Here is a 15,870-nt window from a genome sequence, read left to right as displayed (position 1 = left end):
TGGCTCACGCTTGTAATCCCAGCACTTTGGGAGGCCGAGGCGGGCGGATCACGAGGTCAGGAGATCGAGACCACAGTGAAACCCCGTCTCTACTAAAAATACAAAAAATTAGCTGGGCGTGGTGGTGGGCGCCTGTAGTCCCAGCTACTCGGAGAGGCTGAGGCAGGAGAATGGCGTGAACCCGGGAGGCGGAGCTTGCAGTGAGCCGAGATTGCACCACTGCACTCCAGCCTGGGCGTCAGAGCGAGACTCCGTCTCAAAAAAAAAAAAAAGCCAAAAAACAACAGATGTTGGCAAGGTGGCAGAGAAAAAAGAACACTTATACACTGTTGGTGGGCATGTAAATTGGTTCAATTATTATGGAAGACAGGGTGGCAATTCCTCAAAGACCGAAAACAGAACTACCATTCGATCCAGCAATCTCATTACTGGGTATATAGCCAAAGGAATATAAATCGTTCTGCCATAAAGACACATGCACATGAATGTTCATTGCCGCACTGTTCACAGTAGCAGAGACATGGAATCAACCTAAATGCCCATCAATGGTAGACTGGATAAAGAAAATGTGGTACATACATACTATAGAATACTATGCACACATAAAAAAGAACAAGAACTATGCACCCATAAAAAAGAACAAGATCATCCTTTGCAAAAACATGAATGGAGCTGGAGGCCATTGTCCCTAGCAAACTAATGCAGGAATAGAAAACCAAATACCTCATGTTATAACTTGCAAGTGCTGGTGAAACAATGAGAACACATGGACACATAAAGGGCAACAATGCACAGTATTGGACCTATTGGAGGGGGGAGGGTAGGAGGAGGGAGAGGATCAGGAAAAATAACTAATGGGTACTAGACTTAATACCTGGGTGATAAAATAATCTGTACAACAAACCCCCATGGCACAAGTTTACTTATAAACAAACCTGCCCATGAACCCATGAACTTAAAATAAAAGTAAGATTAAAAAAAAAAACACACAGAAGTTTTTGGGTTGTCTTGCTCCTACTACGAAAACCCTATGCAGTTTAAACATGACTAAGGACATTCTCCGTTTTAATAATATTTCTCTAAGTCACAGACATCTCAACGTTCCAAGTTTCTAAATTACCCTTACAAGTTTCTTTCATTAGCTCCTATCTCGCTTTGGGCTCTCCCAGAGGCAGATTTGGGTGTAAGTAGTCTATAGGGAACATGATGCTGGGAGGTACTGGTAGCGGCATGTGAAAGTGAGACAGGGAAAAGAAGGAAACTGACAAAGTGTGGGTGCTCACACTAGTTACCACTGAACACAACTGCTGGCATTAAGCCTTACTGGGGACCTCTGAGGGACGGTGAAGAATCCACCTCATACTTATCCCAAAGGAGGGGCAGAGAAGTGGGAGTATTTTGCCACCAACTTCCCATTTGCCATTAGTTGAGAACTGCTTATGGGAGCATGACTCTCCAGCAGTTCTGACTCGTCCTGTACTGGCCCAACATGCTCCCATGGTGAGGCAGAGGGTCCCAGAGTTTGCTATAAACAGCCTTAGGTGGGTGTATAGAGGAGAATGCCAAGGGGAACTTATAGCTATCTATAGCATCTTCTGCCACAGCTCCTTTCACAGAGACCAAAGGATATGTGCCAAGAAACAATCTCTGCTTCTGCTTTTCTCTCTTTATGTGCATTTATCAAGAGAAGTCATTGTATTACCTATCACTTCATTTAGCTTCTCTGTGCTGAAAATTTTTAGTCTGTATTTCATATTCTGTTTTCTCCCCCAAACTGTTTTCACATTCCTGGTTGTCAACAGCAGAAGTCCGCTTGGATATCTCAATGTCAACCTTCAAAATCCCAAATCCTTTCTCATTGTTATAGGAAAATTTCCATCATTCCACATATATTTTTGAGCCCTAACTAGGATGCCAGGCATTGCCTAGGTAGTAGGGATATGCCAATCAATAAACGAGATTTGCCTTCACAGATTTTAATGTCTGAAGGCACATATAGGAATACAAGCAAATAAGCAGGTAATCCTAGATCAAAAAGCCCTGGGATATGGGGCAGGCTGGAGTGCTATGGGAGACAGCGGAAGGGTCTATGACCTGTGCATGAGGATTCAGGAAAGCTTCTTGAAAGAAGTGAGGCTCACAGTTCACAACTGCAAATATGTGGAACCAACCTGTGTCCATTGACTAACGAATGAATAAAGAAAATGTAGGGGCCGGGCGCGGTGGCTCATGCCTGTAATCCCAGCACTTTGGGATGCTGAGGCGGGTGGATCACGAGGTCAGGAGATCGAGACCATCCTGGTTAACATGGTGAAAACCCGTCTCTACTAAAAATACAAAAAATTAGCTGGGCGTGGTGGCGGGCGCCTGTAGTCCCAGCTACTTGGGAGGCTGAGGAAGGAGAATGGCATGAACCCGGAAGGCAGAGCTTGCAGTGAGCTGAAATCACGCCACTGCACCCCAGCCTGGGCGACAGAGTGAGACTCTGTCTCAAAAAAAAAAAAAAGAACAAAGAAAATTGGTATGTATACACCATAAAATACTACTCAGCCATTAAAAGGAAAGAAAGAATGTCTTTTGCAGCAACTTGGATGGAGCTGGAGGCCATTATTCTAAGTGAAATAACAGAGGAGGGGAAAACCAAAAACCATATGTTCCCACTTATAAGTGGGATCTAAGCTATGAGTATGCAAAGGCATACAGAGTGATATAATGAACTTTGGAGACTCAGAATGGAGAGGGTGGAAAGGGGGCCAGGGATGAAAGACTACACATTAGATACAATATATGCTATTTGGGTGAAAAGTGCACTAAAATCTCAGAATTCACCACTATATAATTCATCCATGTAACAAAAAACCACTTGTACCCCAAAAGCTACTGAATTTTTTTTTTTTTTAAAAGGCCAAGTGAGACCAAAATCATAAACAGAAACTAGTGATCGTTATCATGGTTATCTTCCCAAGACTCAGCACAGGGCCCAGAGCAGATGAAGTTCCCAATTAATGTTTGACAAATGCATGAATAAGGAAAAAACATGGACAGAGAAAAAAATAGATGGGAGACTCAAAGTTTTGAAAGGAAGTGCTTTGCATTTTGCCAAATAGAAGGACTTTTTTTTTTTTTTTTTTTGAGACAGTCTCCATCTGTCGCCCAGGCTGGAGTGCAGTGGCGTGACCTTAGCTCACTGCAACATCCACCTTCCGGGTTCAAGCAATTCTTCTGCCTCAGCTTCCTGAGTAGCTGGGACTACAGGTGCCTGCCACCACGCCCAGCTAATTTTTGTATTTTTAGTAGAGACAGGGTTTCGCCATGTTGGCCAGGCTGGTCTCAAACTCCTGACCGCAAGTGATCCACCTGCCTCGGCCTTCTAAAGGGCTGGGAGTACAGGCGTGAGCCACTGCGCCCACTCTTGTATGGATAGGAAATTGATTAATCTTCATCTGGGCTGAATAATAGAGTAGAGGAGAAGTATTCAGTCCAATAGATAGAAATGTGACTGCAAAGTTGTAGCATCCACTGTGCACTCCTTTCTAGCTCCAATAACATTTCAAGCAGTTAAGTAGCAAAAGCACTTATCTAGTCTTGGGGAGTAGAGAAGGATCCCCAGGAAATGTGAGATCCAAATTGATACCTGATGGATTCAGAAGATGTCCTAAAGAGCAGTGGTGATGGTAGTGGCAGAGAAGGAGGTGGAAGAACATCCCAGGCAAGGAAACAGCTCACTCAAGGATGAAAGCTCGGAGACTTGGCAAGTTCAGGTGATAATGCGAGCAATTCAGTACTTCGGCGGGAAAGATGAGGCAAGAGGCTGAAGGATCCTGATATTTAGTCTTACAGTTCATGTTAAGATATTTGCGGCACATGGAATGATGGGATCGGGTAGAAGAAAGGGTAAGATGGTGAGAAAATCAGGCTGGCTAGTCACCCACACAAGATTTCTCAAGGTCAGCATATGTGTCCCTATGTTCCAAGCCTCATCCCTGACTTCACAGTTTTAGAAAGTGGCTTCCATCAGCATAAGGACCATGGATTGTTTTCTAGTGGAGAGACTCACAGAAACAGAACTCCCAAGCAACCATTTTTATAAATTGTATGGCTTTTCCAGTGACCAGTACCTTCATGTCTCCTACGTGGATCCTCTCCTCTTTCTTCCTAACCAGCATCTAGATGCTGGTTAGGAAGAAAGAGGAGAGGATCCACGTAGGAGACATGAAGGTACTGGTCACTGGAAAAGCCACACAATTTATAAAAATGGTTGCTTGGGAGTTCTGTTTCTGTGAGTCTCTCCACTAGAAAACAATCCATGGTCCTTACGCTGATGGAAGCCACTTTCTGAAACTGTGAAGTCAGGGATGAGGCTTGGAACATGGGGACACATATGTTAACCTTGAGAAATCTTGTGTGGGTAACTAGCCAGCCTGAATACACAATGCCAACTTTCTTGTCTCTGGCCCCAGGTTTTCTAGTTTCTATTGCAAACCACCTGTGTTTCATTGAAATATTCTTTCTTTTTTATTATAAACTATTTCAAATATACAGGAAAATCGAAGAACAGTGACCAACTATAAGCCCAATACCAAACTTTGCCGTATCTCCTCATTTAGTACATGAGCTTCAGAATTTTTACAATAACAGCTATAAAGCCCCTTGTCCAATCCAAGTTCCCTGCTTCTACACTTAGAGGTAAGCACTATCCATAAAGTGGCATTCATCCTTTCTATGGATGTTTTATCATTTTACCAAAATTAGATACATTTTTAAACAAATGCATTTTGTTAAAAATGTATGCAAAACAGTACTGTTTCGTATAGTTGTGATTTTTATATAAATGGCGTCATCCTTCATGTATCCTGCAATTTGCCATCTTTGCTTCAGTACAACTTTGAACGCCATGCTAACACGTGTAGCTTTAATTCAATCATTTTCACTGATGCATAAATCATTAAAAATTGTATAAATGCTTGAGTTTCTCTTGGGTGTATATAGAGGTGTAATTGTTGGGTCAATACATGTATACGTCTTTAAATTTACTAGATATGAACAAATTATTTTCCAAAGTAGTTCTAATTTTATGAAACTCCTTGATAATTCTCAAAATTCTATAACACTTTCCCTTCTACAATATGTGAATGCTGGCAGAAATCATTTATAAAGCAGCATATACAGACACAGAATATTGAGACAAAGAAAGGGACTAAAAGTAAGTTAGCCATTAAAGAAGATGCTATGCTAAGAGAAATAGTGTGCTACATTATTGCATGATGAAGCTGGAAACTGCCTTCCAACTCAGTGGAAGCATCCTTATTCTTCCAAACAGACTTCAGCAAAGAGAAGTGGAAGAATTATGACAAAATTTACTGACAATTTAATGAATTTTCAACAGTTTAACATTAAACTGAAGTGAATGATACAATGTGAGAGCAAATGATAATTAATCCAGTAGAAGAGAGACATAAACAAACAACAACAATAAAACCTTTTACTGAGCCCTGAAGCAGAGCTTCTTTGTGAGATAATGTGCTTTCCCTCTTCCAAAAGCTAAGGTAGAGACTGAAGTCCAGTCCAAATTAGGCTTCCCAGCACTGGGCTCTTTCTGCCTGGAGGAACGGCCCTGTTCTAGAAGTTATTGCAAGGTGCTACAAAGTACATCAATAGATTTTCATAACTGCTATTAAGCTTTCAAAACCACCAGACAAAGAAATAGCAATGGATTGTAAATTCCCTAGAGAAAAACTACATGTCTAACTACTTCCAGCAAATCCACATTTTATTACTTATGGTACTTCTTATACAAAACGCTTTGGAGAAGTAAAATTGTTAGGATGTATGATGGACAATATACTGGGGAATTATTACCTGTAATTTAGGATGGCTGAAAACATTCACTATGTTAAAAGAGAAATAGTTACTAACAGAAGTAGTAAATATCTTTAGATACAATGGTTTCTTAATATTTTCATGCATTATTTAACTTTGACATATGAACTATTTTCTAAAACTTATGAAGGAAGATTTTCTTTCCTTTGATTGGCTATATACTGGCAGTGGAACTTAAATGACTACTAATTACCACTTTAAATTATATGTTATCTGGCAAGAATTTATAGACTTTCTAGGAGGCTAATAGTTGGGGAATGAAGTTGATTTTACATATCTTTGCTCCCTATTAATTGGAATTAAAAGTGATATTAAATGTGTGTAAATGTATTTCAGTATATTGACTAGCTATTGTCTTGTGATTATAAGTTACAGACCCTTTCTGAACTTTGACCTTTTCATATATTTGCTATATTTCCAAATATTAGCTGTTATTGTTCTACTTCTATATATGGTATTTTTATATAAATGGCACACACACACACACACACACACATATATATATATAGAGAGAGAGAGAGAGAAATCTCAAATTGTTTTGTGTTACCAATGATCTAGAAAGTTTGGAACTGTTTATAAAATAAAGGTTTTATTAGGTATATTGTTGCTGTTGTTTTTATTGCTTTTAAGTTTAGAGATTTTTTTTCATCTTCAAATCATGTAAGCTAAAGTGAATATACTAATTTGGAGCCTTTCCCAATGTGTTAAACTTGCTTTAATAAGTTTATCAACTTTTAATGTATATTGTTACTCCTGTAACAGACAAATTCTATTTTTAGCTTGGTTAGTTGTGTTATTTGTCACATACTAATAAGTAACTTTACAGCTTATTAATTCTGAAGAAATTCAAAAGTACTTCACTTGATTACACTGTCGTATTTCCAGTATTGAGAATAAGTCTTTCTAATGCCTCTTAATACCCAAATTGAACTCCAACATATGAAAATCATTTTGCTTCCTGTCAGAATACCAAGTTCTCTTGCACTGTAAAAATGCTTCTTCAAGTTCTTACTTTGGGCTTGGTATGATGGCATGAGTTTGAGGCCAGTCTGAACAACATAGCAAGATCCCATCTCTAAAAAAATTAATTTAATTAAAAAAATAAAATTTTACTTTGTAAAATTATAAAATTTCACTTGGTAAACTTGTATGTATATTTCAATTAACTATCAATTATCTGTATATCTTGGCAGTGTCTTTTCTCAATCTTCAGTGAAAAAGTTTTTAAAAACTTGATTGCTGATAAATTAGGGAAGGGAAAGTAATTTATTTTTAATAAAATACTATTCTAAGTGTTTCAGATGTAGTTTTGTGTCATCACTAAATTACATTAAGTTACATCACTAAAGTAAATTAGTTTATTAAAGTTCTTTTTAAACGAAGTCTCGGTAAAGAAGATCAACTATAGGACTTCTCCACATGTCAGGGAGAAGTAGAAATAAAGATGATGAGACATGACCAATCCTGTGTCTTCTTGAAGCCAAAGATATTTGTTTAAATGAAGATTTGGATAAACTCCAAGATAAACAAAAGAGCTATTAAGGAAAGGTAGGGAATTCTGGAAGGAGTGTGAAAGGACACCCTCTTCCACTACTTACTGGCCTCTCACTGTTCTTCAGTATCACGGCCACCTCTGGAGGCAGACGCAGGATGACCGGATGACAGCAATCCATCTCTGTTCCCAAAGGGTATTCTGCATCCCTTAAAACTGTGAGGGGTCAAGCCTTTGTTTCAGTACCTCATAAACACAAAATCTGAAATAAGTAAAATACAGTAAAATATGATATGCAAATCCATGAGTTTTGCAGGAAGACAGGTCCAAATGGCAGGAAAATCTCTTTCTGCTTTGACTGGAAGGAATGAAAACAGAAATGGTGATGAAATGCCTGCAAAGCATTAGGCAGTTTGGAAAGTCCCTGCAAATGTCCCTGTCCCTCATCCTCCAGACCACCCCACACCATTATCACGACTAGCAACACGACCAGGTCACACAGATGTTTGACCATTTTTGTGGACTGCTCATTGATTAGCATTATGTGACAGAAGTATTCCGAGGCAGCTTACTGCTTACTGTAGAGGGTGCTGGTTTTCAACGAAGATAGTCAAGTGGTTTGGAAGGGGAAAGAATTATCTTAGCCGGAATCTAGACACTGATTCTACTCATTCTGATACTACATTAATTCTGCTTTGCAAAGGGGAAAGAATACTCCTTCTTATGTGACTCCTGAATGAACTTCACTATTTTGAGGGCCCAACATCCCACACACCCCAGGCCAGTGCGGAAACCCCCTAAAGGAAGCAGTTCCTCTTCTGTTTTTTGGATAACTGACCAGATTTTTTTCCAGGAAATCTTTAGGATTGATTTTGTTCTTTTTACATACGATTTTGTGTTGTATTCAAGATACCCAAATTCTAAGTAATGTAAGTTAAATTAGATTGCAAAACAGTGCACCTGTTTTAAAACTCCCTGTTAGTGTCATGAGAGGAAACCATAACTGATTTTTAAAGTACTCGAATTGGGAAAAATTAAGTCTCATGGAGAGTGATTCTCTTCTCTTGCAGCCACCTTCATGGTCTCTACCATGCCCCTACACTTGCTATGTGTTCTTGGGAATACCCCAGGAGGTTCAGACAATAGCTCATCAACACTGAGAACCACAGCTTGCAGATGTGGTAGCCCCATTTACACAATGGCAATTGCTTTGTGCTGGAGCAAGGATCTCATCCACAACCTATGGTCTAAGGGTAACTTGTGCATAAATAGAATTCTGCTGTAAGGCAGGAGGACTAGAGATGGTTTAGAATGGCTGGATATCAATCTCCTTTATAATTCAGCAGAAGCTAGGAAGTTCCAAAGTTGATCATGGAAACAGATAGTATCTTTGGATAAATCATAGATTGGGAAACATTTTGCTAAGGACTTCTGGTTGGTTCATTCTGGTTGCTGTTGACAGCAAACATACCCTCTCTTCTTGATCTATCTGCAGTAATGGCCCCTTATACCTTTCTAATATTCATCATTACTTTTATTTTTATCCTTCTCTTTATTCTCTTTTTTTTTTTTTTTTTCTTGAGACGGAGTCTCGCTCTGTCGCCCAGGCTGGAGTGCAGTGGCACGATCTCGGCTCACTGCAAGCTCCGCCTCCCAGGTTCACGCCATTCTCCTGCCTCAGCCTCTCCGAGTAGCTGGGACTACATGTGCCCGCCACCACGCCCGGCTAATTTTTTTTGTATTTTTTAGTAGCGACGAGGTTTCACCGCGGTCTCGATCTCCTGACCTCGTGATCCGCCCGCCTCGGCCTCCCAAAGTGCTGGGATTACAAGCGTGAGCCACCGCGTCCGGCCCCTTCTCTTTATTCTTGATCATTCTCACTAGTCATTTGTCAAATTAATTAGATTTTTTAAGAACCCAACTTGGCTCTTGTTTTCAATTTCCCTGATTTTTTGTTTTAATTTTAGTATCTCCTTTCTTCTATTTTCTTTGGATTTTTTTTTCTGACCTCTTAAGACAATATATCTAATATCTCTTTCTAAAACTCGCATTAGCTGTATCCCATAAATTTTAATATGTTTTTTCTCCTATGGCTCAGTTTGAAAAACACACTAATATATGTTCATTTCTATTATGATTTTTTTCTGCCCTATGTATAAGTTAGACATGTCTATCTTAATTTTCAAACATACAGTTTTTAAAAAGTATTTATTGATTATTAATTTCTAGCTCAATGGCATTGAGATCAGAGAACATATTCTGCATGATTTCAATCTTTGAAGTTTTTTGAGACTTGCCCTATGATCCAGCTTGCAATTTTTGTACATTAGCTTTCTGTATCTGAAAAACGATGTCTTCTGCATTTATCAGGTGCAGTGTTCTATAAGTTCCCTATGACTTGCATGTTAATCATGTACAAATTTTCTATTTATTTGCTAATTTTGTTGACTTATTCTATCAATTATCAACAGATTAAATGTATCTGTGAATTTAAATTTGCATTGTAAATTTGTTTCTTCTTGTAGTTCTGTTGAATTTGTCTTAAATGTTTTGAAGATGCACTATTATATGTAGAAAAACTTAAAATTATTATATCATCTAAGTGAATTGTTCTTAAATTTTCTTTTGTCAACAATTGATATAATTACATATATCTTTTACTACTGTTTACAAAACATATCTCTTTCCATTACTGATTTTCAAGTTTTCTTTATCTTTAGGGTTTTTTAAATACAGTTTTATTAAACCATAATTCATACACCATGCAATTCATCCATTTAAAGTATGCAATTCAATGACTTTTAGTATATTTACAAATACATTTAGTCATTATCAGAGTCCATTTTAGAACATTTTCATCAGCTGAAGAATACTCTTTAGTGTCATCCTCTATCCACTCCCTATTATCCATCCTCCCTTTATCCTCCCCTCCACTGCTAAGCAATCACTGATCTACTTCCTGTCTCTACAGATTTTCCTGTTGCAGACTTTCACATGAATGGAATCATATAATGTGTGGACTTTTGTGACTGGCTTCCTCCAGTTAGCATAATGTTTTCATGGCTCATCCAAGTTGTAACATATCAGTACATCATTCCATCTTATGGTTGTTTCCGTTATATGGATGTACACGCTTTGTTTATCCATCATTCAGTTGATTGACATTTGAGTCATCTCTACCTTTTGACTGTTATGGATAATGCTGCTATGAACATTCATGTACAAGTTTTTGTGTGAACATATGCTTTCATTTCTATTGGGTATATTCCTAGGAGAGGAATTGCTGGGTTTAATCATTTGAGAAACTGCCAGATTGCTTTCCAAAGTACCTGCACCATATGACATTCCCACCAGCAGTGTACAGGGTTCCAGTTTCACTACATCCTCATCAGCACTTTTTATTATCTGATTGTTTAATTTTAGCCATCCTGGTGAGCTTTGATTTCTGTTTCTAGTGGCCCGAAATTCTACAAGAATCAAAGCTCAAATTCTCCCACACGCCTAAAATGACCTAGTAGATTTCCACTTTCTCTTTTATGTTGCCCTAATAATTTCACTTATGCATTCTGATTATATACATTTATGGGGATATCTAGATAGATGATAGATAGATATATAGATAGGCAGGATGGATGGATAGATAGGATAGATAGATAGATAGATTAGATAGATCTAAACACACACACACACACACACACACACACACACACGTATTTCAGCACTTAGGGTTGTTTTCAGTGGAATAATTCATCCAGTTAACCTAGGACATAACATTACTGAGAATAGAATTCCATTCTTTCACTCATTTTAATTGGTGAAAGAATTGCTATGGATACGTAGCAGTTCTTCACATGTTCTACATAACAGTCTCTTTTTTAGTTATATGTGTTGCAGATGACTTATGTCTTATGTAAGTCATGTGGTTGTGCTCTTGTAATAATATATTTTAACAAATGAAGCTTTTAGTGTTAATATACTTGAATCCATCAAACTTTTCCTTTATCATTTGCATTTTTACATCTATTACAAGAAATATTTCCTTACCCCAAGGTCATAAAAGTACTCTCATATATAGGTCCTTCTACATTTTTTAACGTCTTACCTTTCACATTTAAGCCATCATCCATTGGGAATAGAATTAATATGTATGAGGTTGGGATTGATTTTATTATTCCATTATATGTAATGAATCGTCCCCAAATTATTTGTTGAATAGTCTCATCTTTCACCAGCAATCTTCAGCACTACCCATGCCGTGAAGCTAGTTTCTATATATGAGGTCTTTCTCTTTTTTCTTATTAATCTATTTTTCTACTCATTCATCAATACCACACTATCCTAAATATTAAGAATTTAGGTCTTGATACCTACTAGAACAAGTATCAGCAAATGTCACTTTTACTGTTTGTGTCCCTTTGCTATGATGTATTTTAGAATGACATTGTCAGGTTCCTTTAAAAATCTTAAATTTTGACAAAAATTGCATTGACTATACATTTGATCAGTTTGTAAAGAGCTCATATATTTTTTAATCAAGTTGTCCTATACATGAATGTGCTTATTTATTGATTTATTTAGGTCATATTCACTTTACCTGAATAAAATATTATAATTTTCTCCATAAAGATTCTTCAACTATTCTGTTAGATTTATTCCTATTATGCATTTTTAGTAAGCATCCCATCTTCTTAAGATTTAAAATGAGCTCAGTTTAAAATAGAATGCTTCTAATATTTTACCGTAAGGAATGATATTTACTGCAGGTATTTTTTGCAAATATCTTTATAGGGCTAAGGGAGCTGTTTTCTATTTCTCTTTAGTTAAAAGGGCTTTTAAAAATCAGTTAAATTTTATTAAATCTTTCTTTTTTTTTTTTTTTGAGATGGAGTCTTGCTCTGTCATCCAGGCTGGAGTGCAGTGGTGCAATCTTGGTTCACTACAAGCTCCGCCTCCTGGGTTCACGCCATTCTCCTGCCTCAGCCTCCCGAGTAGCTGGGACTACAGGCGCCTGCCACCACGCCCGGCTAATTTTTTGTATTTTTAGTAGAGACGGCGTTTCACCGTGTTATTCAGGATGGTCTCAATCTCCTGACCTTGTGATCCACACACCTCGGCCTCCCAAAGTGCTGGGATTACAGGTGTGAGCCACCGCCCCTGGCCAAATCTTTTGTGAGTTTATGTTTGTGGTAGATTTTAATCTGTTGAAAATCTGTCTTTGTAATCCTAGCATTTTGGGAGGACATAGCAGGAGGATCACTTGAGGCCAGGATTTTGAGAGCAGCCTGGGCAACAAGTGAAACCTTGTCTCTACAGAAATCTTTAAAAATAGCCATGCATGGTGGCATGTGCCTATAGTCCCAGCTACTGGGGAGGGTGAGGCAAGAGGATCACTTGAGCCCAGGAGTTCGAGGCTGCAGTGAGCTATGATAGTGATACTACACTCCAGCCTGGGCAACACAGCAAGATACTGTCTGTAACAAAACAATACAAAAAAATTGAAGGTTGGTTCCTCTGAAGAAGAATGTGTTTCCTTCAGTCAGAAGCCAGAGGACCACAACAGCACTCGGCTTAATTCAAGTATCTTAAGTCAAATTGCCTACCTTGTGCAACTCCCTGCATACAAAGCTTAATCAATTGTAGTAAAAATTAACATAGGACAACCTCCTTTGTGTACACCTACAAATCACTGCTCCAATTTTAGTTCATTAACCTTTTTTTGAAAATTGTCCCCATTGGCACCAACATGTATGTACTATGGATTTTGTTTATTATAAACAACTACAAAATCCTTTTGATGTATATCTAATGTCTTAAGCATATTACAGATGAAAACTGTGCAGAATCCCCATTTTCTCATGAGATTTGTGTATTTATTCATTCAAAAAATTTCTATGGAGTGTCTACCATGGATCAGGCAATATTCATGGAACTAGGGGGTTTGAACATAGAGAAACAGACAGACAAACAAACAAACAAAATATTTCCTTCATGGATCTTACATTGTAAGAGAGACAAACACAAATGAGGTCGTTGTAAAATATATAATGTGCTCAATGGAGCTAAGTAGTAAGAGAAGAAAAATAGACCAATGAAGGGGATACGAATGGAAAGGGAAGTAAAAGTGTAAGAGGATATCTAGGAAAGATCTCACTGAGAAGGTGTCTTCAAGTAAAGACTAGAATGACATGAGGGAGCTGGCCACTGGGGCTATTCAGGAGAAAAACAATCTGGGCAGAGCAAACAAGACCCTTCGAGGGCAAGGACCCCAGTCAGAGTACAAAGGGTGAATACTAGAGCAGCAAAGGCCATTGTGGCCAGAGGGAGAAAAGGACAAAAGGGTCGAAGATGAACTCAGAGAAGTTAAAGGAAAGCAGATCACACTGGACTGAACGGATCATAGTTATGACATTGCCTTCTACTTTGAATGAGATAGGAAATTATTGGAGGGTTTGGAGCAGAAAGCAGTGATTTCTTTTTTCCTGACAAACATGTAAACAGGATCACTGCAAGATACTAGACACCAACACACTCATCTACAGAGGAGTTGAGTTTTCATGTTGCTGAGAAGTGTTTATTCATAAAAGTATATTTGGGAAATTTATGAGGGCAGACAAGAATAAGCATCAAATGAACCATGAATCTAACTGTAAAATAAATGAAACAATACAAATGCAAGAAGAAAACATGGATGAGTTATTGTGTAACCTGGAGAATGGTTTTTAAAACCATGGCTCCTAATCCAGATGCAATAAAAGAAAAGATTTATCAACTTGACTGCATTAAAACAGATAATGCTTACAAGGCAAAACGACGCCATCAACAAAGTCAAAAGACAACTGACAAACTGGGAGGAAACATTTGCAAAATACATCCAGAATAACAATCCTAATATATATAAATAACTCTCAAACATTGAGAGAGGAAAAGGCAAATATACATGATAAAAATATATTTTATAAATGTTCAGAGTTACTCATAATAGGGAATGCAAATTAAAACTACACTGAGATAAAATGTCTCATTTATTAGATTGACTAAAATTTAAAACCATGATGACAGCACATTAGATTAATGAGGGGCTCTCACACAGTTTTGTAGGAATATATGTGGTACAACTCTTATTAAGGAAATTTAGCAATATCTAACAAACCTACATATGTGTTTACCATTTGACCCAGCAATCCCACTTCTAGGAATTTGAACTCAAGACATGCTTCTAACAGCAGAAAAATAAATATTCACAAAGTTACTCTTTAGAGCATTGAAAACAACCAAACTGTCCATACATAGGGAGATGACTGAATTAACTATGGCATATCCACACAGTGAAGTATTGCACGCAACTGTAAAAATGAATGAGGAATATTTGAATTTGTAGGAAATAGTGGATTCCAGCATATTTGTTAAGTTAAAAAAGAAAAGTGCAAAAGAATATCTATAGCATGCTTTTAAAATGTAATAAAAAAGGAGAACTAAGAAGACAAATGTGTAGCAGCTCATTTGAGCAAAACTAAAGACAAACCAGAAACTACTGAAATTGAGTACCTATGGTGGGGAGGATAGAAGTGATGGAGAGAAGTGACATTTCCTTTTTATTGTGTCTTTTTATATCAATCTGACATTTGGGACTATGTTAATGTTTTATTTAAGCAAAAAAAAATCAAAAAGATTGAGGGGAAACTAAAATAGAATACAAAGAGAAATTAACAGTATTTTGAATGAATAGCAATCACACTGAAGAAGGGGAATAATTTGAGTAACTTTTGAACACAACAGTGCTGTTTTTATATTTTCAGGCTATAAACAAAATAAAACTTTAAAAACGAGTAGATTTGATTTCCATTATGGTATAGAGTTAGCAATTTTAAACTTCTTTCTGTGTATTCTAGGATTAAGCAAATAAGTAATTATATTGTGGATCTAGGTGTCTCACTGTTGAAGAAGGGAGTTACACATACGGAAAGAGGGAAGGATAGAATGAACTCTATGCTAACGGACTGAAATTGGAAGAATCGCTGTGAATTCATGACATATGTAAATATAGATATGGGAATGGATATACATATATATATAATACATATCCTTGCTCTGTCTGCTGAGAGGGTGCAGAAGCAATGATACTCCAATAAAAATGAACACACTTAGCATCCAATCCTGGCATCTAAATGCCATTCTCTGCCAGAAAGAACCAGCATTCCTTGAAGAAACAGCAAATTCCAGTGTCAGGTCTACAGGTGAGTTTGGAGCATCACGTGTGTGTGTGTGTGTGTGTGTGTGTGTGTGTGTGTGTGTGTGCCAGAAAGTAAGAAGTGCTCAAAGAACAATAAGAACAAGTCAAAATGACAGAGGAACTATTTTGAGGGCTCCCATTGGCCCAATCAGGGAGAATTTAAGCATCAAAATAAATAATGGTAGCCATGAATTATGACCCATCGAGTAAACAAATTCATATTGATATAGTTTATGCTGATATAGATAAACAAATAAATAAATAGAGA

Source organism: Hylobates moloch, unplaced genomic scaffold, assembly GCF_009828535.3.
Source record: "Hylobates moloch isolate HMO894 unplaced genomic scaffold, HMol_V3 SCAFFOLD_18, whole genome shotgun sequence".
Lineage (NCBI taxonomy): Eukaryota > Metazoa > Chordata > Mammalia > Primates > Hylobatidae > Hylobates > Hylobates moloch.
Note: the sequence above shows the minus strand (reverse complement) of the source record.